General features: G+C 43.2%; 1 protein-coding gene across 3 annotated transcripts in view; it reads right to left on the reverse strand.

Annotated features, from left to right (window-relative positions):
- Positions 1 to 27,202, reverse strand: part of IQGAP2 (IQ motif containing GTPase activating protein 2) — a 307,664-nt gene that overhangs the window by 147,942 nt on the left and 132,520 nt on the right. The window lies entirely within an intron of this gene.

A 27,202-nucleotide genomic window follows, 5' to 3' on the forward strand; every position in this document is an offset into this window, starting at 1 on the left:
CAATTCTTATACGGTCTGTGCCTTAGGGAGTGCATAGTCCAAAGTACTATAAAATCTGCAGTTACCTCAGTCCAGGAATGACTACCAGGAAAGGTAGGAAGGCATGGAAAAGGGGCATTGGAATTAAGGAAGCAGACAAGGCTTCTTTAAATAATACAGACTCCTTTTTCCAATACCAGGAACTTATGACAACACACTTATCTTTTTTGGGAAGATACTGTACTTAATGGGTTCTGAAAAAAATATTTTAGACAAAGATCAGATTAAACCTTAAGATGTTGTGCCAGTATTGTAGAAAAGAGAACACCAAGGTCATTACTGGCTCAAGGACTTACAGTGGGAGAGGAGACAGGCCAGTTCACATGTCACAATGGTGTGCTGAGGATCTGCCAGAGTCATGAGGATACTCCTTTCTCAAGTAACTATTACCTACTGCAAGATTCAAGAGGCCGGTGTGCAGTTCTCAGCAGGTAGCCCCCAGCCTCCCTGCCACCCAGCTACTGATCTACAAATCCAACTATTAGCGTGAGAACCATATCTATATAGACAGTCTCCCTAGAGGATCATTAACACAGTAGCCACTGATCCTGCCAACACTTAAACAGTAGAGCACCGTGCCCCAATATTAACAACTGATCCCAACCCAAGTTGCCAACACTGTAATATGTCTGAACTGCTTGTAGCTCTGAACAACAACTTGTAGAAGTTCAACAAGCCCCTAATAAGTGGTTATTACTGACCATTTATTAGGCACTATAAAATTGGAATCCAGTAGACCCCCCTTATCCAAGGTTTCACTTTCTGCAGTTTTAGTTACTTGAGGTCAACTAGTCTGAAAATATTAAATGGAAAGTTCCAGGAATACAAAATTCATGAGTTTTTAATTGCATACCATTCTGAGTAGTGTGATGAAATCTCATGCTATCCCACTCCCATCCCTTCCTCATCACAAGAAGGGTAAGTGCAGTACAATAAGATATTTTGAGACAGAGGCAGAGTCCCCATTCACAGAACTTTTATCATAGTATATTGTTATACTTGTTCTGTTTTATTATTAGTTACTGTTGTTAATCTCTTTCTATTCCTAGTTTATAAATTAAACCTGAGCATAGGTATGTATCTATATGCAAAAACAGTCTATTCAAGGTTTGGTGCTATCTTCAGTCTCAGGCATCGACTGAGGGTCTTTGAACATATTTCCAATGGATGGGAGGGGAATAGTATATATGATAAAAATATAAACATAAGCCTTGCCTTCAAAGAGCATTAAATATAATTAAGAAGGCAACACAATTCTAAGGAAAAGCCAGAGAACCATATGAGAGGCTATGATGTGCAATGCTACATGGTAGGATATAATCAGAAAAAGTTTGGGAGTAAAGGAGAATCACTGGGTTATCACTGCAGCAATCAAGGAAAACATTAAAAAGGTGGTAGAACCTGGACTTGGCCTTGAAGAATGGAGTACAGTAAGTCCTCACCTACTTGGAAACTATGAATTTAAGCAAAATAATGTATAACAAAATCAATTTTACCATAGGCTAATTTCTATAAACAAGTTACACTGGGCGCTATGGCTCATGCCTGTAATTCCAGCACTTTGGGAGGGTGAGGTGGGAGGATTGCTTGAGGCCAGGAGTTTGAACCAGGCTGGGCAGCACAGTGAGGCCCTGGCTCTCTTAAAAAGAAAAAAAAAAAAAAAAGAGCCAGGCATGGTGGTTTGCACCTGTGGTCCCAGTTACTCGGGGGTTGAGGTAGGGGGATTGCTTGAGCCCAGGAGTTTGAGGCTGCAGTAAGCTGTAGTCAGGCCACAGCATTACAGCCTGGGCAACAGTGCAAGACTCTGTCTCTAAAAAATAATTAAGTTCCTATTGCATATTTCTGGTCACAAAAACATCAACAAACTTCTAAATAAAGACCAAAACACTTCTATGTTAAACACTGAAATAAATGTGAGCTATATATACAATTAAGAAAGATTAACATAAACTTTTAGTATAATGAAGGGACTGGAAAAACAAAAAAAGTAAGAAAATTCTTCACCCTCTTATTCCAGGTCAGGGTTTTGGGTGGCCGGAACCTATCCCAGCAGCTCAGAGGTAGGGGGGTGGGCACCAACCCTGGACAAGATGTGTTCCCATTGGAGGATACACTCAAATCCCCACCACACTCAGTGGGGACTATGTAGCCACATCAGTTAACCTAACATGCACATCTTTGGGATGTGGAAGAAAACGAGTCCCCAGAGAAAACCCACGCAGACCTGGGGAGACCACAAGAACTCCACAGTGGCCCCTTCTTTTTCTTCATCAACATTATGAGGAAATGACATCGAATGAAACGACGTTATTGGAGGACCTGCTGTAGTTGGAAAGGCAGGGAGAGAACCGGAAGCTGGGGAGAACAGAAACTAAAGGCATAAAAGAAACATGGCTGACTCACGAAGAAAACCCAGGGAAGACAGTGGGCCTCTGGGGCTCACAGGGAGAAAAGAGCAATGAAGCTGGGCCTTCCCCATGAAGCTAGGCTCTGGAAGGTCTAGCATGCGAGGACGGTGTTGACATTTGTAGCCACAAGAAGCAGGGAGCTCCTGGCAGCCTCACCGAAGAGGAGTAACGTGCTGACAGTGGTAATTAGAGAAAATTAATATGGTATAATGGATGCCTCAGAGACCGACTCCTCTGTCAGGCCTTTCCCATTGTGAGATGTTGAGGGACGGGATCAGCCAGGAAGAAACGGGAAGGAAGACAACCGAAAGACAGTTCCAGGAAACAGTAAGAGGACTTGGTGACAGCTCAGAAAAGGGAGTTGAAAAACAGAGGGCCAGGTGCGGTGGCTCACGCCTGTAATCCCATCACTTTGGGAGGCTGAGGTGGGCGGATCACGAGGTCAGGAGATAGAGATCATCCTGGCTGACACGGTGAAACCCTGTCTCTACTAAAAATACAAAAAAATTAGCCGGGCGTGGTGGCGGGCGCCTGTAGTCCCAGCTACTCGGGAGGCTGAGGCAGGAGAATGGTGTGAACCCAGGAGATGGAGCTTGCAGTGGGCAGAGATCGCGCCACTGCACTCCAGCCTAGGCGACAGAGCGAGACTCCGTCTCAAAAAGAAAAAAAAAAGAAAAACAGACAAGAGATTACCAGCCAGGGAGAGGCACTGGGTTGAAGGGAGGGTTCTGCACCAGGAGTCAGCCACATAGTGGTGACTGCAAGCAAGTACCCTCACCTCTCTGAGCTTCAGTTTCTCTCCTCTGCTAAAGGAGGGGTGTTGGTGATAAGAATTTGGTGATAAACTCCTTGCCAGCTCTAACATTCTAACGGCTGTGAAACTGGAAGAACAAGGAACAGATAAGATGTGACGATGATGAACTTCCTTTTCACATATCATGCATAACATTCACATCTCATGTGGGCCTTGCGTCAAATAAACTGAAGTAAGAATACCATGGACTTGCTAAATTTTGAAAAGAAGGAATCAATAGTAATGCCGCCTTAAAAAAAAAATGGCCAAGTTAAGAGCCACTGCTCTAGACCAAGTTTCTAAGCTAAATAAACTAATTAGGGTATTAGGTGATTTCACATTAAAACACAATCTGTTTTCAAATAATTACATTTTCAAATAATTATCTTGGAAAAATGCAAGAAATCGTTTTTTACACAAAAATATATGAATGCTTTATAACAACCTGGAAATTGGGGTATATGTGTGAGGGGTAGGGGCTGGGGGTAAACTGACAATTGGTAGCAAGAGTAGGGGGAGATAAGTTGACAATTGGGAGCAAGGGGCAGGATGCAAAAATAAAAGCTCCCCGAAGTATGATATTTTAGAGTTGGGCTTGTTTTTAAAAAGAGGTAATCACATTTTTGTCTATATTAAGATATATGTGCAGTTGGTTTAAAACACTGATACCAGGCCGGGCATGGTGGCTCATGCCTGTAATCCCAACACTTTGGGAGGCGGAGGCAGGCGGATCACTTGAGGTCAGGAGTTCAAGACCACCCTGGCCAACATGGTGAAACCCCGTCTCTGCTAAAGACAAAAATTAGCCAGGCATTGTAATGGGTACCTGCAGTCCCAGCTACTCAGGAGGCTGAGGCAGGAGAATCACTTGAATCTGAGAGGCAGAGGTTGTAGTGAGCCAAGATCGCACCACTGCACTCCAGCCTGGGCGACAGAGTGAGACTCTGTCTCAAAAAAAAAAATTAAAAATAAATAAATAAATAAAACACTGATAGCAAAAACTTAGGTTAGCTACAACCTACTTAAAATATAGCCATGGCTAATTCTTATGACATTATGAACTGCTCAAAGGCAAAGGCCATTTCTTCTTTCTCTTTATAATCCCTTTGTGCCTGGCAACCTGTTTACACAAAGCAAGTACTTAACATATGGTTATGAAAGATTCTGACTGCTAAAAAGAAAGTTTTCCAAGCATCACAGTTACATCATAAAATATTTTAAGATATTGCCAAAGATTTACAAAATGTTACTTTTTTTAACATTAGGCATCAATGGAGATACCTCTTTTTCTCTGCCTTGAAAGTCAAAAGATGATGCTATTATTATCAAAGACAACTACTGCTTATTGAGCATGATCTTGTGCCAAAATCTGGACTTGATACTTTATGGGGATTATCATGGAATCTTCCCATGATGACCCCATAAGGAAGAGGTGCTATCAGAATCACCATTTGCTGATGATTTTCCGGTGTTTTTCTCAGATTCTGTTGATTTTCTGACATGGTATCTGAGGTTTTCCAAAGCTCCGAAGAGGCTAAGGCTACCCAGCTCAATAAGCTGACAGGGGCCAGCCTCTGCTCCTCTAATTCCAACTTTTAATTTCTCACAACTCACCAAACTGAATCCTCTAGCCTAGTGTAAAACAAAAGTGATAACGAAACACTGCAGGGCTGCTTCCAGAGTAGCGGTAGAGTTCCACGGCTTGGAGACATAGATGTTGTCACTGTTTCAGTATGAGGTCAGAGGATAGTATATTCACTGTCAGGGTTGAGTAGATTCCTGGGGCTTCATTTGTTCTCTCAGAACTTCCTCTTTGTCACCTACCTTGCAACAGGCAGGGTAAATGGTCCAGGTTTCCCCTTGTAGTGCTGTAGCAGGGCAGAGGCAGGATATAGGAAACTTAGAGCTTATTCAAATGCAGTCACCTCCTCAGGAAGGCCCACAGGCCTAGAGCTCTCAAAGGTCCTTCCAATAAGATACAACTCGGAAACTCCTATCAATCATCAGCCCGTCTAGGAGCAACAAACTAGACTATTCTTCTAGGACAGGTGACAGACTCTGCTGACAGAATAACCAGTCAGACTGGGTACTTAACATTGCTCTAAAGGTATTAAAATCCCTCACAATGAAGCAGGAGCCATGATATGCAACTTCTAAACTTGTGCCCAGTCATCATGCAGGCTGACTAGCCTTTGGATTGATTTTTTAAGTATAAGGAGAAAACTTCAAGCCCAGATAGGGATATAGGAGTTAAGAAGAAATCACGCAGGCAGATAGCAAGGGTATGGGAGTCCTTGGTAAGGTTCTTCTTTTTAATGAAAAGCAGCCCCAAATCATTTTCTAACAAAGAGCAGCCAGTGAGCTGGGAGCTTGCACAGGTGAATGCCAGCAGGAACTAAGAAGTAGACATGTTCAAGATGGCAGCTCCATCTTCCCTTCTCTGCCAGCCACCTGTACTGTAAAGGAGCAGACAAGATGGCCCCAACAACTGGACAGCCCATTTGCATAAGAAGATTAGGGTGGGCAAACCAGCCTTCCCCACACTACGTAAATGTCATACCTGATTGAACCAATCTATGAGCTCTAGGTAAATCAGACACTGCCTCTTGAAACCCTACTATAACACTTGAGGCATTCACCACCAGCAGGTCCTTTCTGCTGGGAGACACCCTCCTTTACAGAGGAAGCTGTGTCTCTCTCTTCTCTTCTACCTATTAACCTTCTGCTCCTAAACTCCTTGTGTATGTGTCCTAAATTTTCCTGGCAGGCGACAACAAACCCCAGGGTATATACCCCAGACAATGTAGCTGCTTCAATACCAGAGTCTGCATTCGTAGCCCCACAGCATCTGTAAGGCACCAAGTGACTGGGTTGTAACCACAGAAGGTGTGGGGAAATGAGTGTGAGAGATGCACCACCCCTAAGTGTGGCTCAGGAAAACCTCCCATGGATAAACCTCCTCTCTCTCCTCCCCATCTGCTGGCTGGAGAAGGTAGAAGAACTTCCATCAGACAGGGTCCCTGAATAATTGTGTGGTAAAGAACCCCATGTTTTCAAGGTCATTCTTGTTGGCTAAAAAAAAGAAAAGCAGCAGCAGCTGTTGTGTCTCCTCACTCCCACCCTACACTACTGAACCTTACAGGAGCAGGAATTAAACTGCTATTGCCAGCCTCGGTTTCAGGGGCTTGCTGATCTGTTACATGAACAAGTGAGTGGTACCTGGCCACACCAATACAAATTTTAAGTGTGACTTGTATGGTATGTTGGAGTCAAACTTCCTGTAACAATCACAATGGAGAGACAGTTGGCCTGATGTTCAGGAAGTCTGGCTCTGTGATCACCAGCTATATGCACTGGAACAGGTCGCTTAATACTCTGAGTATTCAGTGTTAGTCTATAAATCTGAAATTATAACGGAATTCAATATGACTGTGTAATTATGTAATATGACTGTGTGTGGTTTAACATCTTTATTGAGATATAATCCACACATCATACACTCAACACTTAACACGTATAATGCAATGGTTTGTAGTATATTCACAGGGTTGAAAGACCATCATCATTATCAATTTTAGAACATCTTCCTTACACCGAAAAAGAAACCTTATATCCATAAACAGTCATTCCCCATTTACCCCCAAGCCCCTAACACACTAATCTACTGTCTTTAGATTTGCCTATTCTGAACATTTCATGTAAATATAAATAGACTCATACAATATGTGGCCTTTTGTGACCTTTCACTTAGCATGTTTTCAAGGTTCATCTATGTTGTAAGATGTATCTGGACTTCACATCTTTTTCTTGAATAATGTTTCATTGTATGGATATATCACATTTATTTATTTATTCATCACTTTTTGGACATGTTATTTTCCCCCATAACTTTTTGACTATTGTGAATGATACTGCTGTAAACACTTGTGAACTAGTTTTTGCACTGATGTATGTTCTCATTTCCCTTGGGTATATACCCAAGAGTAGAATTGCTGGGTCATATGGTAACTCTATGTTTAATCTTTTTAGGACTTCCAGACTGTTTTCCAAAACAGCTGTACCATTTCCCATTCTCACCAGCAGTGTATGAGGATTTCAATTTCTTCACATCCTTACCAATATTCTTCTGTCTTTTTGATTACAGCCATCCTAGTGGATGCAAAGTGGCATCTCATTATGGTTTTGATTTTCATTTCCCTGATGGCTAATGATATTCAGCTTCTTTTTATATGCATACAGCCCATTTATATACTTTTGGAGAAATGTCTTTCAAATCTATTGCTCATGTTTTAGTTGAATTATTTGTCTTTTTACTTTTGAGTTATAAGAGTTCCTTACATATTCAGTATACAAGATTCTTATTTGATATATGATTTGAAAGTGTTTCCTCCATTCTGTGGGCCGTCTTTTCACTTTCTTAATGGTGTTTTCTGAAGCAAAAATGTTTTTATCTTGATGAAGTCTCATTTATCTATTTCTTCTTTTGTTGTTTATATTTTTGGTATTTTATATGTTATATATCTATGTTTTCTTCTCTTTTATCTCACAGTTTAGGTCTTTGATCCATTTTGAACTACTTTTTGCATATGGTGTGAGGTGAGAGTCTAACTTCATTCTTTTGCATGTGGCTACCCAGTTGTCCCAGCACCACCAGTTGAAAAGACTACCTTTATTGAACTGTCTTGGCACCTTTATTGAAAATTAACTGACTGTACAAGTGAGTGTTCATTTCTGAACTCTAAATTCTAGTCCAATCTATATGTCTTTGACTTATGTATGGATAGTGCATAAAGTGTGCATACATAAAATCAAGTTAGAGATACTTCATGTGTCATCAAGAGCCTGTGTTCAAATTTGGCCTAAAAATCCACAGAAATGAAAACCAGAATATTCCCCCTTCCCCACCAACACTGTCCTTGCATTCACTGCTTCTTCCCCATTCCTTTTATTGACTAGTTTATTGGCCCACAACCCCAATATGTGAATGTCTTGTTTCAAAGCAAAAGTTTAAGCTATTTCTTATGAGCATCTTAAGGGTTGCTACAGAACCTCATCTTCCTTTTTAGGGGGGGACTACTTGTGGAAGAAGGGGAGAGAAAGGAGAAATCTTTCAAATTTTAGGGCAAGAAGAAAAATTCTGTCTTGTGGGAGAAAAAAGAAAAAGAAAAAGAAAAAGAAACCACCCCACAAAAATCCTGAAGCAAACAATCCTTTCTATTGTACTACTTTGTGCCTTGCAGAACATATGAAAGTTGTTTTGTGGAGGCATTTGCTATCTGAGTTGTTACTCAGGAAATCACCAACTATAAATCTTGGTCTGTATCATACAGTGCTGTATGGAATAAGTATCCTGACGGTAGAATTGCTGGCCAAGAACAGAAAAATGTGTTTTATTTGCATAAGCCCTGTTTTAATGCAGTGCCCTGTTCTATGAACTTTCAAGTATCACAAGTCAATTTTTCCCTTAATATTTTAAAAATCAGCACATAAGACGTATTCTAAAAGAATATAAGAATATCTGGCCTTTGTTTTTATGTATAGCATAGTTGGTCATTTTCCACCTTCTGTGTCAACAGGCAGTAAAAGCATCAGAAGGACTAAGTTAAGTTCTCATGGCAAAACTTTTCATTAGCTGGAGGCCAATGCAAAACTGCCACCATGATTCCATTAGCCTTATTAGCCCAGGGGAACGTGGCTGTAGGAACCCACCCTGCAAAACTAAGGTGGGCATCTACGGGCGCCTATCCTTCTCTCATACAAAACTTATTTGGTTCACTCTAAGAAAGTGACATGAAAGGCTAATTATTTTCTTTAGTAAAATTTTTGCTTTACTTTAAGAATGCTAATTATTTTCCTTAAAACACAGGCACACAATACCATGAAAAGAATCAACATATGACTTCAAGATCTAGTAGGAGTGGAACAGACTGCAGAGAACTTATATCTCACTCTTCTCTTTCAGGGGGAGATGATATAGTATAATCTGTTGAGTTTGGCAAGCTTCCCCAAACTGTGTTCCACAGAACGTTGTCTCAGATGCTAAGAGAGACTGTTGCTAGAAATATGGACATGAAAGGTGATTCTAGTGAGATTTTAGACAGAAATGAGGAACATGTTATTAGACACTGAAAAAAAGGCAATCCTTGTTATAAAATGGCCAAGAACATTGCTGAATTGCATTTTTGTGTTTTGTGGAAGGTAGAGCTTGTAAGTGACAACCTTGGATATTCTGCTGAGATTTCTAAGCCAAGTGTTGAAAGCCTGTTGTGCTTTCCTTGCCACTTTCCTTTCTCCTTACTGCTTCTAGTAAAGTGCAAGAGAAGTGAGAGAAATTAAAGAAAAAAATGTTAGGCTAAACAAACCAGAACTTAAAGATCTGGAAAATTCTCAGCTTATCCATATTGCAAAAAAATGAGAATGTGTTCTGGAGAGGGCACCAACAGTGTGACTGGACAATCACTCCCTAAAGAGTGACAGTGGGACTCACAGATCTAATTGGCCATCTCAACAGAAGCCAGGAATAGAGACGGGGTTCTACCAGCAGCAGAAACACTGATGACTTGGACTAAAGGGGACAGAGACAGGACACAACAGCACTAGGCTTCTGAGATGCTACAGGATGGGACAATAGATCTATCTGGCTCTGGGTGTGAGCATGTATTATCCTTCAAGAAAAAGGAAGAATGGTCCCTAAAGCTACTACTCTCACCCCACAACGAAAGTGTTCAGGCCCAGGGGGCGAGGAAGGCTCTCTTCCATTTCAAAGGGTGAGGCTGTCTCTGTCTCAGTGTGAGAGGGTGAGGCTGTCATTGTCCCAGGCCTCAAAAGCAAGGCTGCCACCTGGGGCCTTGAAGAAATTCTGCCAGTCCTCTCCCTCCCCCTCCCCTCCCCCTCCCCCTCTCCCTCTCCGTCTCCCGTCTCCCTCTTTGCAAGGTCTCCCTCTGATGCCAAGCCGAGGCTGGACTGTACTGTCGCCATCTCGGCTCACTGCAACCTCCCTGCCTGATTCTCCTGCCTCAGCCTGCAGAGTGCCTGGGATTGCAGGCGCGCGCAGTCACGCCTGACCGGTTTTTGCATTTTTTGGTGGAGACGGGGTTTCGCCATGTTGGCCGGGCTGCTCTCCAGCTCCTGACCGCGAGTGATCTGCCTGCCTCGGCCTCCCGAGGTGCCGGGATTGCAGACGGAGTCTCGCTCACTCAGTGCTCAATGTTGCCCAGGCTGGAGTGCAGTGGCGTGATCTCGGCTGGCTACAACCTCCACCTCCCAGCCACCTGCCTTGGCCTCCCAAAGTGCCGAGATTGCAGCCTCTGCCCGGCCGCCACCCCGTCTGGGAAGTGAGGAGCGTCTCTGCCTGGCCGCTCATCGTCTGGGATGTGAGGAGCCCCTCTGCCCGGCCGCCCAGTCTGGGAAGTGAGGAGCGCCTCTTCCTGGCCACCATCCCGTCTAGGAAGTGAGGAGCGCCTCTGCCCCGCCGCCCTGTCTGGGATGTGAGGAGCGCCTCTGCCCGACCGCCACCCTGTCTGGGAGGTGAGGGGCGTCTCTGCCCGGCTGCCCCATCTGAGAAGTGAGGAGCCCCTCTGCCCGGCAGCCGCCCCGTCTGGGAAGCGAGGAGCCGCTCGGCCCGGCAGCCACCCCGTCTGGGAAGTGAGGAGCCTCTCCGCCCGGCCAGCCGCCCCGTCGGGAGGCGGGGGGCAGCCCCCGCCCGGCCAGCCGCCCCATCCGGGAGGGAGGTGGGGGGCGCCTCCGCCCGGCCACCACCCTGTCTGGGAGGTGGGGGGCACCTCTGCCCGGCCACCCCGTGTGGGAAGTGAGGAGCCCCTCTGCCCGGCCGCCACCCTGTCTGGGAGGTGTACCCAACAGCTCATCGAGAAGGGGCCATGATGACGATGGCGGTTTTGTCCAATAGAAAAGGGGGAAATATGGGGAAAAGAAAGAGAGATCAGATTGTTACTGTGTCTGTGTAGAAAGAAGTAGACATGGGAGACTCCATTTTGTTCTGTACTAACAAAAATTCTTCTGCCTTGGGATGCTGTTAATCTATAACCTTACCCCCAACCCCTTGCTCTCTGAAACATGTGCTGTGTCCACTCAGAGTTAAATGGATTAAGGGCGGTGCAAGATGTGCTTTGTTAAACAGATGCTTGAAGGCAGCATGCTCCTTAAGAGTCATCACCACTCCCTAATCTCTAGTACCCAGGGACACAAACACTGCGGAAGGCCGCAGGGTCCTCTGCCTAGGAAAACCAGAGACCCTTGTTCACATGTTTATCTGCTGACCTTCCCTCCACTATTGTCCTATGACCCTGCCAAATCCCCCTCTCCGAGAAACACCCAAGAATGATCAATAAATACTGGAAAAAAAAAAAAAAAAAAAAAGAAATTCTGCCAGCCCAGTGGGCCTGGAGGACAGATCATCATGTAAAAAGAATTGTTTTCAGGGCTTAAAATTGAACATAATTTTCCCAGCTAGGTTTTGGACTTGCTTTGGACCCATGACCCTTTTTTCTTCCTTCCAAGTTTTCCCTTTTGGAATGGAAATGTCTTTCCTAAGCCTGTCCCCATCATTGTATTTTGGAAGCAAATAACTTGTCTGGTTTCACGGGTTCACAGCTGGAGAAGAATTTTTGCCTCAAGATGAATCATATACTTGAGTCTCTCTCACTTTGATGTAGATGATATTTAGATGAGATTTGGGACTTAGAATTGATGCTAGAATGGGTTAAGGCTTAGGTTGTTGAATGCAGATGAATGTATTTTGCTGTGAGGAGGACATGAATTTTGGGGGTGCAGAGGGCAGAGTGTTATGGTCAGAACTGTGTTCCCCTCTCCAAATTTATATGTTGAAGTCCTAACCCCTAATACCTCAAAATGAGACTGTATTTGAAGACAGGGCCTTTAAAGAGATGGTTAAGTTAAAATGAGGTGATTAGGTGTGGCTACTGTCCTTATAAGAAAAGGTGATCAGGGCACAGAGAGCTCCCAGGGCTGAATGCTCATAGAGGGAAGACAGAAGGACATAGTGAAAGGGCCATCTGCAAAGCCGAGGCCAGAGGCCTCAGAAGAACCAAACACGTTGACATCTTGCTCTTGGATTTCCAGCCTCCAAAACTGTGAGAAAGTAAATTTCTGTTGTTTAAACCTCCCAATCTGTGGTATTTTGTTTATGGCAGCCTGAACAAACTAATACACTAGCTAAAACATCAACTCCCATCATCCTCTAAAATTCCTCACCCAATTTTCTCTTCACTGCATTTATTACTACCTGGTAGACTAGATATAATACTTATTAGTTTGACTCGCTCACTCAGTTAGACTGTGAATTCTACAATAGCAAGGACCTTACCTGTCTTGAGAGGCATCTAACACAATGGTTGAAAGCACACACACACACTCCAGAGCTCGATGCCTGAGACTGAACCAAAGCTCTGCCACTTACCAGTTACGTGCCCCTTGGGTAACTGAATTAATCTGAGTCTGTTTCCTAATCTACAAAATGGGATAATAATAGAACTGCTTCCAAGGGTTAATAGGAGAAAAGCACTAGAACAGTGCCTGGCATATAGTAGGTACCTTTCATGGTAGCTATTGTAGTTTTTACTGCTCACCACCATATCCCAGACCATGCCCCGCCTGACTGCCAATATAATTCACTGTTCACACCTGACCTTCAGCAGTATTTGTTTAGTTCAGCACTATTGGTTTAGCCATACAGACTTCCTTGCGCAGGAAGTATGCCAGCATTTTGACTATCAAAAGTGCCTTCTTCTCCCATCCCAGTCTGTTGCACCCCCTGAACAAATCCACTCCTCCTGCTAAACACATCCTATTGCCTTACACTAGACACACTCTTAAATGGCATTTAGTAGGGGCTATGTAAATATTTACATATGTTCAGGAGAGCCAGTTTTCTGCTATAATGAGACTCCCACTCTACTGATAATGCCAATGGCAAACAATTGCAGCTCACATTTACTTAGCACATGGACTAGCACTTAGCAGGTACTTGGCACTTATATGAATGTATTCTCACACTAACCTGATGAGATTGATATCACTCCCCTTTAATAGAGAAGGAAGAAGAGGCTCAGAGAGTTAAGTAATTTGCTCAAGATTACACAGCTAGTAAGCGGCTGAGCTGTGATTTAAATTCAGGTTGTCACCTCTACAGGACACCTCTCTGTCACTCTGCTCTGACAAATCACTTAAGATTAATAGGGTGAACAGGGCTTAAGCTCACTTCCTAGGAATGCTCTCTTCTTAAGCAGAAGCCTTAGGTGAAACCTTTTCTAAAACTAAAATGAGCCAATTCAGATCTTGATAAACTATGCTTTCCCAAAGCCAGGTGTGCCTGTGCTTTAAGACAGATGAAGGTGAACATACTCTTCAGGACTGGCTGGAGAGGCTGTGGTCACTTTCGGAAGTGTCTGTGGGGGTACAGCTGTGTTCACTGGACCTTGGATCTCCAAAAATCTGGCTTCTAACTTGGTTCTGCAACTGTATTCATCTTTATTACTTTGGGGTACAACAATCTCTCTGGGCCACAATTTCCTCTATCAGAAAACTGGGTACAATACTTGCTACCTCACAGAGAAGTCATGAGAATGAAAACAGATGCTAAATGTGAAATCACCCAGGAAAAAAGTACCCAGCATGCAACAGGTCCTCAAGAAACAATTGTTAACAAAATGAAATTAAAAGGAGGTAGGCAAGTGGCCACCAGTTTAAAGCGTAATGCTACCAAGGATTTATCACACTGTTCTCCACAGAGCAGCGTGGCTACACTGATCTGAACATATGAGATCCAATGTCTTCCAGGTGGAGACTACTGTGGGATGTGACACCCTGCAGGAAAATAAGCTGACCAAAGGGCCTTGGAGAACTGAGCTCAAAAATGGGACTCTGCCAACCTGCCTTCCCTAGAACTTGCTACAGGGGAGACTGAGCTGTCATGTCTGTTTGCAGTGCAAAGCACCTTCAGTTTTACAAGATAACCATGACCTGGGGTGCAGAGGTAAAGTAAAGAAGAAAGAACCGAAACTACTCAGCAGAAGTTTCCTGGCACATCAACAGTCATCTGAGGCTTACGCATACATTTTGGTCTAAATAACAACTTAAGACTTGATGAAGCAGATTCTCCTTCCTGGGTTTGTCTACACTGTGCACATGCTCTAACCACAAAATAATCACTGTTCTTGCACTTTTAACACGTTTTTGCCCCAACGTAGGCAGGAAAATGAAAGCAACAAGCTTAATAAGATCATTGTAAACTTACTTAAATTGCCACAACTCCTTCCTACACTTGACTTCCCTCTTCTAAGCCCCAAGCAAGTATTCAATATGGAATTGTTAAATAATCGACATTCCAGAACACCAAGAGAATGCCATAAAGCCAGCCCATATTTCAACATAGAAGAAACATAACTGGCAAAAGCTGTATCCAGTATGAATTTCCTTCTTTCTCTTCCTCCCCTTAAACTACAGGTATCTTATGTCCAAAGTTAACCCTTTCTTGGAGGTGGTGAATGAGGGAGAGTTACACAGACTGATTCCTCTGCAGCCTAAAGGATCAAAAGAGAATAGCTCGCAGCAGGTAGTGTGAAGTAATAGCACAGTGAAAAATTCAACTGTGAGGAATGTCATCTTAATACCATATTTGCAGTGCTTTCTTCCTCTAGCTATGTCCTTTGTCCAGCCCTTATCAATTTCCCCCACCTCCACTACCAGCTGTACCAAGGAAGTGACAAACAGGGACTCACTAGATGCCATCAATCATTGTCACCAAGAAGAGAAAAAAAGAATCCAACATATGTTCTTGCAAATGCCTCCCACTCTCCACTCCCACCTCTTCCTCTTCACTGACACACAGTCTTTATAAGCAGTAGGCCACTTTTTAATATCCCTCGAGTGAAAACGTTTGAGGCATAGATAGGAGGAGCATCCCAAGCACCATTCTTTCCTGACATGTGTGTCCGTAGTTACAGTTCACAGTGCAAGCGGCAAGACCAAGGCAGTGTTGCCCACCAATGAGTTACTGCCAATCCTGACTACAGAGAGCAGAAGGGCTGCTGATGATTAAACCAATGCTGCTCTTGTGCCAGGCGTGACAGAGGAACAGAAAGATGTACAATACAGGTAGCAGATGGTACTCTCTGCAACTCATTCTGACGACATAACAGGAGTTTCCTATTTGTCTGCTGACCACCATGACGCCTGATATATCAATTCCTATGGCAACAGCTCTAAGTATAATGCACTACAAATAAAAAGGGGTGTATTGTTGTGTTTTTTTGAAATGGAGTCCCACTCTGTCGCTCAGGCTGGAGTGCTGTGGCATGATCTCAGCTCACTGCAACCTCTGCCTCCCAGGTTCAAGGATTCTCCTGCCTCAGCCTCCGGAATAGCTGAGATTACAGGCACACACCAGCACACCTGGCCAATTTTTGTATTTTTAGTAGAGATGGGGTTTCACCACGTTGGCTAGGCTGGTTTTGAACTCCCGACCTCAAGTGATCTGCCCACCTCGGCCTCCCAAAGTGCTGGGATTACAGGTGTGAGCCAACACACCTGGCCAAAAAGGGGTGTATTAAATGGATATAGACACCTGTGTTCATTTCTGGAAATAAAGCAAGAGGTAGAGTGTGGCCACTTCCATCACATGCTGTAGGAGAATTTTTCTCTGGCTCAATAATTCCCTATTGGGCATCTGTTCTGGCTTAAGAAAAAGAAAATCAACAAAGACCAATGATACACATGTAACCACAATGATATTAAAAAATAAAAAACTTAGATGTCTGATGACAGGACAGAGTGTGAAGTAATAACTCATTATATAAACAAAATACTATACAGCCATTAATATTTATGACAAATTAGCAAAATGGAGGAAAGTTGAAATAGTAAAGTGAGTAAAACAGTAACACAAAAGTACATGCACTTTTTGTCATGTGTGTCAACATGTGAAAAAACCTGGGTAAAAAGTCACAAAGATTGCTTCAAGTATTTTCCAAATCTCAGTTTGGCCCTACAAAGACAGATAGCAATGAAGTGGATTCACACCTAGTAAAATGGATGGAACTTTCAAAGCCTAGTAAAAAAAACTAAGGAACAGAATGAGATAGCCATACCATTTGCATAAATTAAAAATACTTACACACAAAACAAGATACATTGCAAGAATACACACAAATCTAAATGATACATTGTATACATATCAGAATGTTGCCTATGGGAGGGAGGGAACCGGGGATAAAAGGAAATAACTTTTAGGGGTCCAGCACAAACCAGAGTCCACCATGTGCCCAGAGATACTGTGTACCATGACCTAAAGGGTGTGTCGGCTTAACCTTTGCCCCCGAGGTCCTTCGGCAAGGCTAGGCATGGTTTTAAAATTGTAGTGTAAACTGGTGCAATTTCAGACCACCACACATTTCCTCTCCACAGCATGTCCCTTGCTCCCAAACAGTAGCTGCCTTTTATGATGCCACTTCTGTTCGGTCCATTTCTAATTTTCCTTGTGTTTAACAAGATTGAAAGGCTGCAGGAAATCATCATTAATAAGAAATATTTAATCATATCGCTATTGTATACACATCCATGTTACACAACAGTGTAACAATTGTATAGCTTTATATACATAGTTACATGTATATATGTATGTATATGTAGAGATAACTATATAGAAGAAAACTATAGATACGTATATATGTACTGTATAGAACTACATATGTAAATATTTACATACAGTACATATATACATATATACTGTATATAACTACATATATACTATAGACATATATATGTACTGTATATAACTACATACATACTGTATAGAACTACATATAGTTCTATCGCTATAGAGTTATCTATAAAGTATAGATAACTATTCAGAAATTATTCCCACTAGGCTACAAAAGAAACTGGCAATAATGTTTACCTTTGGGAAGGGGAACTGGGTGGGAGAAAGATATAATTTTCACTGTCCCCTCCTTTGGGCCTTTTACATTTTGTACCACGTGTATATATGACCAAAAAAAATTAAAGCACTTAATTAAGCAACCACTCACTCTGTACACATAACATTACACAGTAGGCTTAAGAAGTAAAGTGTTCCAATTATACCAGAAGCAGTAAAAATCTGACCAAGTTCTCTCTAAGCTATATCCTGGTGTGCCTTAGCTAGATCCATCTCCACCCAGCACAACCACAGGCAGCTCACAAGGTGGCAGCATTTGCTGCTGTGCTTGGCTATATGTCCTTGATTTTATATGTAGGTTAATAATCAATTAGAGCCCTGCCACCCAGAATATCCTCCTAGGCCCCAAGTCGGCTGGGAACTGCTATCTCTGTCAAGTGGCCCTGTCCTTGAGTCTCAGTGCTTCTTGGCTCTGAGGATTGTAGACTCTCTCGTGAACCATCGTGGGCTGTAGGAACCCCTGGGGGATTCAGGGTCTTTACTCCTTGACAAACAAGGCATGTTAAAAATTGTTTCAAATGAAGGTTCTTATCTTAGAAGTCAGTTTATTTACTGTCTGCCAGCTTTTTGGTCAGAGCAGCAGACATTTGGGGTGCCATGGCCATGGGAACAGGAAGATGATGAGAGGAACAGGCTGCCAGGAAAGCGTGGCTTTGGACTGGCTAGAAAGTGATGCCTACCAGGACCCATTCCTACAGCATGTTCAGGAATGGGGCATCTTAACTGCTATCCACAGTAAATTCTCACTCAGAAAGACTTGCAGGCGCTTAGGAGTTTCCAGACAGATAGTTAAGTACCATTTCACCTGCCTAACATTTCATTGTTGTTCTGTATTGACATAGACATCAGAAATAGAGAAAACTTCTTTCTGTGGCACACCCTAATGGGGGGAAATGTAAGTCAACCTGACAAAACAAAAACAAAAACAAAAAACAAAAAACCTCGTCCCATCTACCTTGAGAAATAAAAGACAAGTGGAGCTTTTAGGAGGGAGGGGCAAGATGAAGCCAGAAAACAAACTGTTACAAAATAAGAAAATACAAGTCCAAACTCACAACTGACTACTATGTCCAGTCAGGAAAAAGAAGACAGATAAGAAGAGATTGATGGATGCAAAAAGAAACTGGCTGAGAAGCAGAAGACAAACACATGCACCACAGGTTTCCCTGACAGGAAGCACAAATCATTGGTACTGACTTGGTGACAACGAGGTTCCCAGCTCCATCGCCTGGGCAAATGATCAACAGCTCCTCAGAGAAACATGCTGGAGGGCCGTGATGCCTGAGAGTGAAGGCAAGGAGGCCGGTCCACCTAGGCTCTGAGGCCCGCTTGCACATTTACGTCCCTCCAACCATCATCAAGCACTGGCTCTTGATCACTGAAATGCTTCACCTTTAATGAAGTCATTAGCGACCACACAGAGAGACGGGCTGAAAACCACAAGGGGTGTCACGCGAAGGTTTGAGGGAACAGGAGCTGGTTATAAGAGAACTCTATTCCACTCTGGCGTTCTTGAGTTTCAGGAAATATGGCTTGAGCAGCAGTACAGCCAGCTCTGTGCAATAACAAATCATGCTGCGAGGGTGTTCTGGGCCGGCTTGGGTTTCACAATGCCTCCATTTCATGGCTGTGACGCAGCTTCACCCTACACCTTCCAGTACTGATTATCTGTAAGACACAGGATCTGAAGCGGCCAATTATCATCTTCACAATCTAAACAGCTACAGCCATTGCTAACTGTATTTCCTGACCACAGACATGAAACATTTGTATTTCTTGTGCCTTAATTCTAGCATATACAAAGACTATTAAATGAATGGGCACACACACAGATATAAAGTCCTTTCATATGTGAAAAGATTTCTCTATAACATAAACAGTGGATACAACTAGCAAGCAGAGGCCTACAATTAGGTGGCAATGACAGAAGAGCCACTCTATGTTAGAATGTGGCAGAGCTAAAAGGGTGTATCTACCTGATGGGCAGATGCAAAACATGATATCCAATTGTTCCAGGTATGAGGAGACAAATTTAATGCAACTTTTAACCAGTAGAAACCAATCTGTTGATAAGACCTGTCCCTCAAGGGGCTCAAGGGATGCAAGGATAAATGAAGAGATTTCAGATTTTATCAGGAAAGAAAGTGTCAGTGGAGGTATTAAGTAGCTAGGTAGAACAGAAGTATTAGTCATATCTAATCACCTCGATTATTTATATAAGTTGGAATAAATCCAAACTAACTTTAGCCTCAGAAAATCCACTCTAACAGGGCGGGCTTGGAAACAGATACCTGCAGGGGTGAGGCCGGTACTGGTAAGGAACGAAGCTGGCTGGGTGGGGGCTGTAAGCAACTTGGCTCTAGCTCACAGCTACTTGTGGAAATGTGGACCACAAGGGCCTGACCTTTGGGATTTCTTGAAAAGTGGAAGATTCAGATTTTTTATGAGTTCTTCTGTTTTTTTAAATGCTCACAACTAACTGAAAAATAGTGGCTGGGCACAGTGGCCCATGCCTGTAATCCCAACACTTTGGGAGGCCAAGGCAGGAGGACTGCTTTGCCCTGCAGTGTGACACCATCTCTATAAATTTTTTTTTTAATTAGTATGGCACGGTGTTGCATGCCCATAGTCCCACCTACTCAGAGGGCTGAGGTGGGAGCATTGCTGCAGCCAAAGAGGGTGAGGTTTCAGTGAGCTGTGATTGCACCACTTCATGCTAGTCTGGGTGACAGAACAAGTCACTGTCTCAAACACATACACACATACACACACACAAAAAATAAACATTCTGCACGTTGAATCAAATACATCTAAAACTCTTATTACAGTATTTCAAAGGAGGTGAAACTATGCTCTCTATGTTCTCATATAAGTGAAGGTTGGCTATGAGTTTATAGCGGGGGAAAGCTGCTCTTTCCAGCATTCTTGAAAAGTAGAGCTTTCTTAATGACAAGCAGGTATATAAAAGTAGAACTGGGACACCAGGGAAATGCACATCAAAACCGTAATGCAATATTACTTTATTAAGATGGCTACTGGTTTTAAAGAAACAGAAAATAACAAATGATGGTGAGGATGATGAGAAGTTGAAACACTTGTGAACTGTTAGTGGGAATGTAAGATGGGGCAGCCACTGTGGAAAACAGTTTGGTGGCTCCTCAAAAAGTGAAACGTAGAATTACTTTGTGATCCAGTATAGGTATTATAATATCCCCAAAGAATTAGAAGCAAAGACTCAAATATATACCTGCACCTCATGTTAACTGCAGCATCAGTCATGATCACCAAAACATGGAAACAACTCATGTGCCCACCAACAGATGAATAGATAAACAAAATGTGGTATATATCCATACAATACAAAGTTATTTGGCCACAAAAAGGAATAAAATTCTGATAAATGCCACACAATGAAACTTGAAGACATGACACTAAGTAAAAAAGTCAGATGGGCACCAAAGGACACATATTCTATGATTCCACTTATATGAGGTATCTAAAGTAGGCAGATCACAGAGGCAGAAAGTAGAATAGAGGTTACCAGGGGGCTAGGAGGAGGGGGAATAGGGAATTATTTTTAATGGGAACAGAGTTTCAGCTTTGCAAGATAAAAATTTCTGGAAATGGAGAATGATGATGTTGCACAATGTTGTAAATGTACTTAATGCCACTAGATTGTCCATTTAAAAATGGTCAGAATGGTAAATTTTACATTATATATATTTCATCACGATAAAAAAAAGAAAAGCTGTGATATGTGTAGATTAGGTAGGTGTCTGTCAAAAGGAGTGCTTTTCCTACATGATGGCTTTTTCCGCAATCAATACAGGAATAAGCACTATCACTCATTCGACATTAGAGTCTGGCTATGCCCTTGATGAAGTGTTGAGGCCTTCTTACTCCATGGGAACCTTGCTGCTCTAAAGGAATCTTCCCCGGGGCCATCATGTATGGTTGTGTAGGTGGCACACTGTGCACCAGAACCTAGCCCAGACCAGCCTGTGTGCTACAGGTCAGGTCCTGTGCCTGGAGGAGGGAACATCTTTTCCTCCTTGAAAAGGCACTATAGGCTAAGGGTAGCCCTGATGTTCCGCACCCTCAAATTGGTCTTTTCTTCTAACTCCCTTACTTCTGTTCATGGTACCCTCTCCTTTCATGGATCCCAGATTGATGCTGCAAAGTCATTCCCTGTTCTCATTCCAGTCCGTTGTTGGCTTCCAGCAACTCTGTGCCTCTCTCTCATTTCATCCCCTCCTGCCCACTACCACTGCCACTTACTGTGGTCAGGCCCTTTGACCTCTGGTCTGAACACTGACCTATAATCTAGTGCTCCATACCTCCAGCTCCTCTTCCCCTGGATGATCTAGTTTCCATACTCTGCCACCAGATTAACTTTTCCCAAAAAGAGCTAGCCATTTCACTCTTACCCTCCCAGTGGTTTCCTTTTTCTTTCTTGTATCTACTTAATAAATGAACAATGAAATAGATTACCTGAACCTAATCATCAACTCTGCTATTTAAAGTAAGACTTTCCATTTATTTTGACTGTCCATTTCTTAGGTGAACATGAAGAGGAAGCAGCAAGTCAAACAATCCATCCAAGAGAACACACCTTTATATTTCTAAGTCACTGGCATAGAGTCAGGAGGGGGAAACTGAAGAAAACTTGGGGCGCTTTGAACCTCCAATTCCTGCAGCTAATTAAAATGATGTCCATGGAGACCCCTACCGTACCTTTCCAAGGTGAAATACATTTTAAGCCTACTGATCAAATCCGACACAAATGCCAGTAAGTATTAGTGTGGTCCTGCCCTTACTGTGCTACTGCAGGAAAGGATGCACAGGAAGAACATCCTGGGCACTACAGAAAGAGAATATTACTAATATCCTTAAAGAGGATATTGTTAAATGGGCTGTTTCCCTTATTTTTAGAATACAGCCAAGGCCAAAGCTGAGCACAACAGGGCTAAGTACCCCACTTAGAAAGCCATAAACAAGTAGGGTCAGACACTGCCCCCTATGGCTTCCGCAGGAGGTCAGAGGACCAGTCTTACTACCTGACCACAGCCCCTCTTCCCATGCAAGGATAGGGAGAGAGGTTGATGTTGGCTTTATGGGGAGGGCAAGTTTCTAGTGCAGGTTACTGTCTGCTTCCCCAACCAGCAGGCGTTGGGGGACTTCCAAGAGAATCACTAGGAGAGACTAGGGTACCTGCAAGAAGGAGAGATGAGCATCTTGCTCCTAGTCTTACTGCTGGCTGAGCTGAAGACTTCACAGTTTCCCGCTCCCTTCCAGGCTGGCACTGCAGCAGAACGGAGCATGTCAGGGAGTAGGGGGAACTTGGCATCCAGTCCCTGGAGTGGGGGCACACCCATGAGCATGACACTGGTACCCATTTTTGAATCAGAGATTCGGGAGTGGCAGGCCCACTGGGGGAGCCACATGCAAGCAGAGCCTCAAGGGAATGTTCCAGGAAAGAAGACTGGAATATTCCCGCTCCAGTTCAGTTCCCTACAACCCCTGGACAGAGAGACAGGACTGCAGTAACTCACACAGTTCCTTTTGAAGGAGTGTTGAGGTCAGAGGGGCAGGAGCCCTTGGGCTGCCAGGCAGCTGATGGGCCAAGCACCAGGACACTCACTAGAAGGAGGAGTTGAAGCCTGATGGGTCATGAACACCCAGCAATACCAAAGGGGGACACTGCTGTCCTCTGCACAGGCTGCTCACAAATGAGGCTGAGGTAAAGCCAAACACAGCCCCAAGAGAGTCACACATCACCTGAGCAGACAACCCACCATCAGAACAACCCACACAAAAGCAGCAGGCTACGAGAGGCACTTTCTCACCACCAACTCTGCTTGGCGAGTTAAATAATTACTAGTCCCTTGCTCCCCATTTCCATCCTCTCCTCTCCATCCCAGCATCCCAGAGGACCTAGAGCTCAGAAGAGAGAGTAGGAGAGGCACAGAAGATGAACTGGATATAACATTAGGAGATTTGGAAAGATGAAGGAATGACAGAAGATGCCCAATCCACCATTCAGAGACTGGAAGGGGGGATTTAACAGGGCACAGTGGTAAGCAGTGCCTAGAGAAAGTTAAACCCATTTCATGTTGTTAGCCCCAATGAATTGAGTGAGACTCCTTAAGAAACCAGTGATGCTGACACAGAGCTAAACACACATCAATTACAAACTCTCCCTAGATCAACTGGGTGCAGTTGAAAAACAGTCCCAACAGAATTGTAATCCAGCTTGAGGCAGGCAGAGGTCAGCTCTGGGTCCCTCATGGCCACTCTCCATGGAGCAGACTCAGACTACCTCCATTGCCCTGGAAGAGTACGTGGCAGCAGCCTGGACTCAATGGCTCTACACTTAAACCTTACCCCTTGATATGGATTGGCTGTGTCCCCACCCAAATCTCATCTTGAATTGTTGCTTCCACAATTCCCACGTGTTGTGGGAGTGACCCAGTGGAAGGTAATTGGATCATGGAGGCAGGTCTTTTCTTGTGCTGTTCTCGTGACAGCAAATAAGTCTCACGAGATCTGATGGATTGATAAAGAGGAATTCCCCTGAACAAGTTCTCTCTTGCCCACTGCCATGTAAGAAATACTTTTGCTCTTCCTTCATCCTCTGCCATGATTGTGAGGGCTTCCCAGCCGCATGTGGAACTGTGAGTCTGTTAAACCTCTTTTGCTTTATAAATTACCCAGTCTCAGGTATATCTTTATTAGCATCATGAGAATGGGCAAATACACCCCTCCTCTACACTCAAATACAACATCTACTTTGTAGCAGGCAATTTGCATTACTTTATCTAACAGCTCTGCGAAGCAGTGGTAGTACCCCCATATTACAGAGGTTAATCTGGGTGCTGCCCCGAGGGTCCAAATTGTGACACCAGGATTCCAATAAAGTCTGACTCTAAACAAAATACATGCTGGTTCTAGCCCATCACACAGACCTGCATGTTGATAGAAGATCAAAGATGGGTAAAATGAGCCTAGAAAAGAGCTGCAAACACCCATAGTGATTTTAGAATTGGCAGCTGCTCACAAGTAGTCTAAAAATGCAAACACTTTTCTTTACATTTTTAAATCATTAAAATCCAGCACTGTGATAGGATATTATAATAGAAAAACTAAGTCAATACTTCCACCCTCTTCCCTAGTAATTCAGGAACAATACCAGTACTCGACAACTACAGTCTGACCTTTAGCAGAAAGACAAAAGCACTATTGAAAAAAAAAAAAAACTAGTTGTGAACAGAATGCACCAGAACTCAAACTTGCCAAGCTGTCTGCACTTTGGAATTTTGCAGTGTTTAATGTCAAGAGTCCAAAGTTGGCCTTGTGGGTCCCTCTGAAATAATACCTTAATATCACTATTACTACCCAGCTCTATAGGTGGCATTTGAGATAATCAAAAGTGGCTGGAAACCACTGCACATTATACTATTCCGGACAGGCCTTTATTAACCTAACCTTTTAAAAGCATAAACCAGGAGACTTATCTTAACCAAAATTATCTGAGTCAACTTCCATTGGCCGAATCACTAGGCAAATATCAGGGCTCTGAGTCATTGAAAACTGCTGAAAGGAATTTTGTTTAGTAAGCATAAGATCTTTTTTCTAGAAACATAAACTGTGTTTTAAAAGGTGTTCACAAACTTTGCCCTCAAGATAGCTTTGGTACAGAACTTGCCAAGTAAACTTATTACAAATGAAAATGACAGAAAACAATTTCAGAATATCCCAAACTACCAAATTCCCACAGCCACTATTCTTCCCTCAGTGATACTAGAAGGGAAAATTCTATATATTTATGTCTTCAATTTTCAGAGTTAAGGAACGTCACAATTTACACCTCTTATTCAAAGCTCTGTCCGTTTTCTGAATCATTTTCCACAGGTAAAAAATAAGTGGAGAAGGAGATAAAAAGCCAAAAGCCATGTCTTACCAAATTTTTTTTTTTGGAGACGGAGTTTCACTCTTGTTGCCCAAGCTGGAGTGCAATGGCATGATCTTGGCTCACTACAACCTTCACCTTCTGGGTTCAGATGATTCTCCCTGCCTCAGCCTCCAGAGTAGCTGGGATTACAGGCGTGCACCACCACACCTGGCTAATTTTGTATTTTTAGTAGAGATGGGGTTTTGCCATGTTGGTCGGGCTGGTCTTGAACTCCTGACCTCAGGTGATCCACCCACCTTGGCCTCCCAAAGTGCTGGGATTACAGGCGTGAGCCACCATGCCCGGCTGTATTACCAGTTCTTTAAAAAAGAAAAAGAAAGCAGCACACAATTTAACAGGAAGTCTTTTGCCCAAACCATTTTCCCTCCAAACTGTTTAAGAATATGTTCCTGGAAGCCAGGCGTGGTAGCTCACGCCTGTGATCCCCGCACTTTGGGAGGCTGAGGTGGGTGGATCACTTGAGGTCTGTAGTTTGAGATCAGCCTGGCCAACATGATGAAACCCTGTCTCTACTAAAAATACAAAAAAATTAGCCAGACATGGTGGCTGGCACCTGTAATCCCAGCTACTTGGGAGGCTGAGGCAGGAGAATCGCTTGAACCCAGGAGGTGGAGGTTGCAGTGAGCCGAGATTGTGCCACTTCACCCCAGCCTAGGTGACAAGAGCAAAACTCTGCCATCTCAAAAAAAAAAAAAAAAAAAGAATATGCTCCTGGAAAGCCAGGTAAATGGGTATGTGCTAGTAAGAAATAAATAGTTCTAAGGAACAAATTTAATATTAATGTTATTTCCCTCTCCTAGTTTATGTTTTCATCAACCACAGCCAATAAGAACAAAAAACAATTCTCTTAATTCCCATCACCATCCCTACTCACCTCCTCTAGTCATAAATACCTGCTGCCAGTTTTGTTTCCAACATTCTCTGTAATTTACATTGTATTAAGGTTAACAAAGCCTTTGAGTTAAAGAACAGGTTACTCTGGGCGCACTGCCGATAGGGTAGCCCTGCTCTGCAAGAAGCAGTCTAAACAAACAAACAAACAAAATAACAGTAGTAGCTACACAAGCTTAGCTTATCTTTACCCCTCTGCCTAGACCACAGGAGTCATCATCAGCCTTTTTATGGAACAGGCAAGGAGAAGCTTCTCAGGGACTGACTCAAGCCATTTTGTCACACAGACCCAGGGCGTGCTGCATAGCAATCACACAGGGTCCCATGTTCGTTGAATGCTCTGCTGTTGCCATCTTGAAATTATTTTATTTTTGCACAAGGGGTCCCATGGTTTCATTTGGCAGTGAGGGCCCTGCAAATTAGGTAGCTGGTCCTGCACAGAGCTGATTTAAAAAAAATTTTTTTGTGACACGGGCGTTTTTGAAAATGTTTCATTTTATACCATACCTTACAGGGCTTTTACTCTAAACAACAGATGTTCATTTTTTTTTTATACTTTCAAATCCAATAAAGGCAAAGTATCCCTCACCTGTATCACTGCAACAGGTTTCTAGATTATTTTTTTCTGGATTCGCTCTTGCTTACTGTCAATCTATCTTTACACAGCCAACGTTTTCATCTAGTACAAGCCTGATCTTGTCACCCTGCTTAAAATCCTCCCACAGCATCTACTGCCCTCAGCATCACGCCCAGTGCTTTCACCTGGACCTAGGCCCTGAGGTCCAGCCCTGACCTGGGGCTTGGCCTCACTCTACTCCCTACCTGCTGTGTCCCTACCTCACCAGCCTTCTTTCTGCTTCTAGAACATGCCACGCTCCAACTTCATAGCCTTGGCACCTGCCCAAGGGACAAATACTTTAATGTATGTCCAAGGATTTTGATAAAATCAAGGTGGAACAACCGAATTCAACTGATAGTCATTATTGGTTTTAATTTCTTAAAAGAAACACAAGAGGGTTTAAAAGACTCACACTTCTTAGTAAATGTTTTTCACTCACACTATGATTTGGGCTACTTCCCCAGTGGAAAGGTTAATAAGCCTTGATCTGACTGTGAAACGTAGGACA

The sequence above is a fragment of the Gorilla gorilla genome, chromosome 19, assembly GCF_029281585.2.
Source record: "Gorilla gorilla gorilla isolate KB3781 chromosome 19, NHGRI_mGorGor1-v2.1_pri, whole genome shotgun sequence".
In the NCBI taxonomy this organism is placed as follows: domain Eukaryota; kingdom Metazoa; phylum Chordata; class Mammalia; order Primates; family Hominidae; genus Gorilla; species Gorilla gorilla.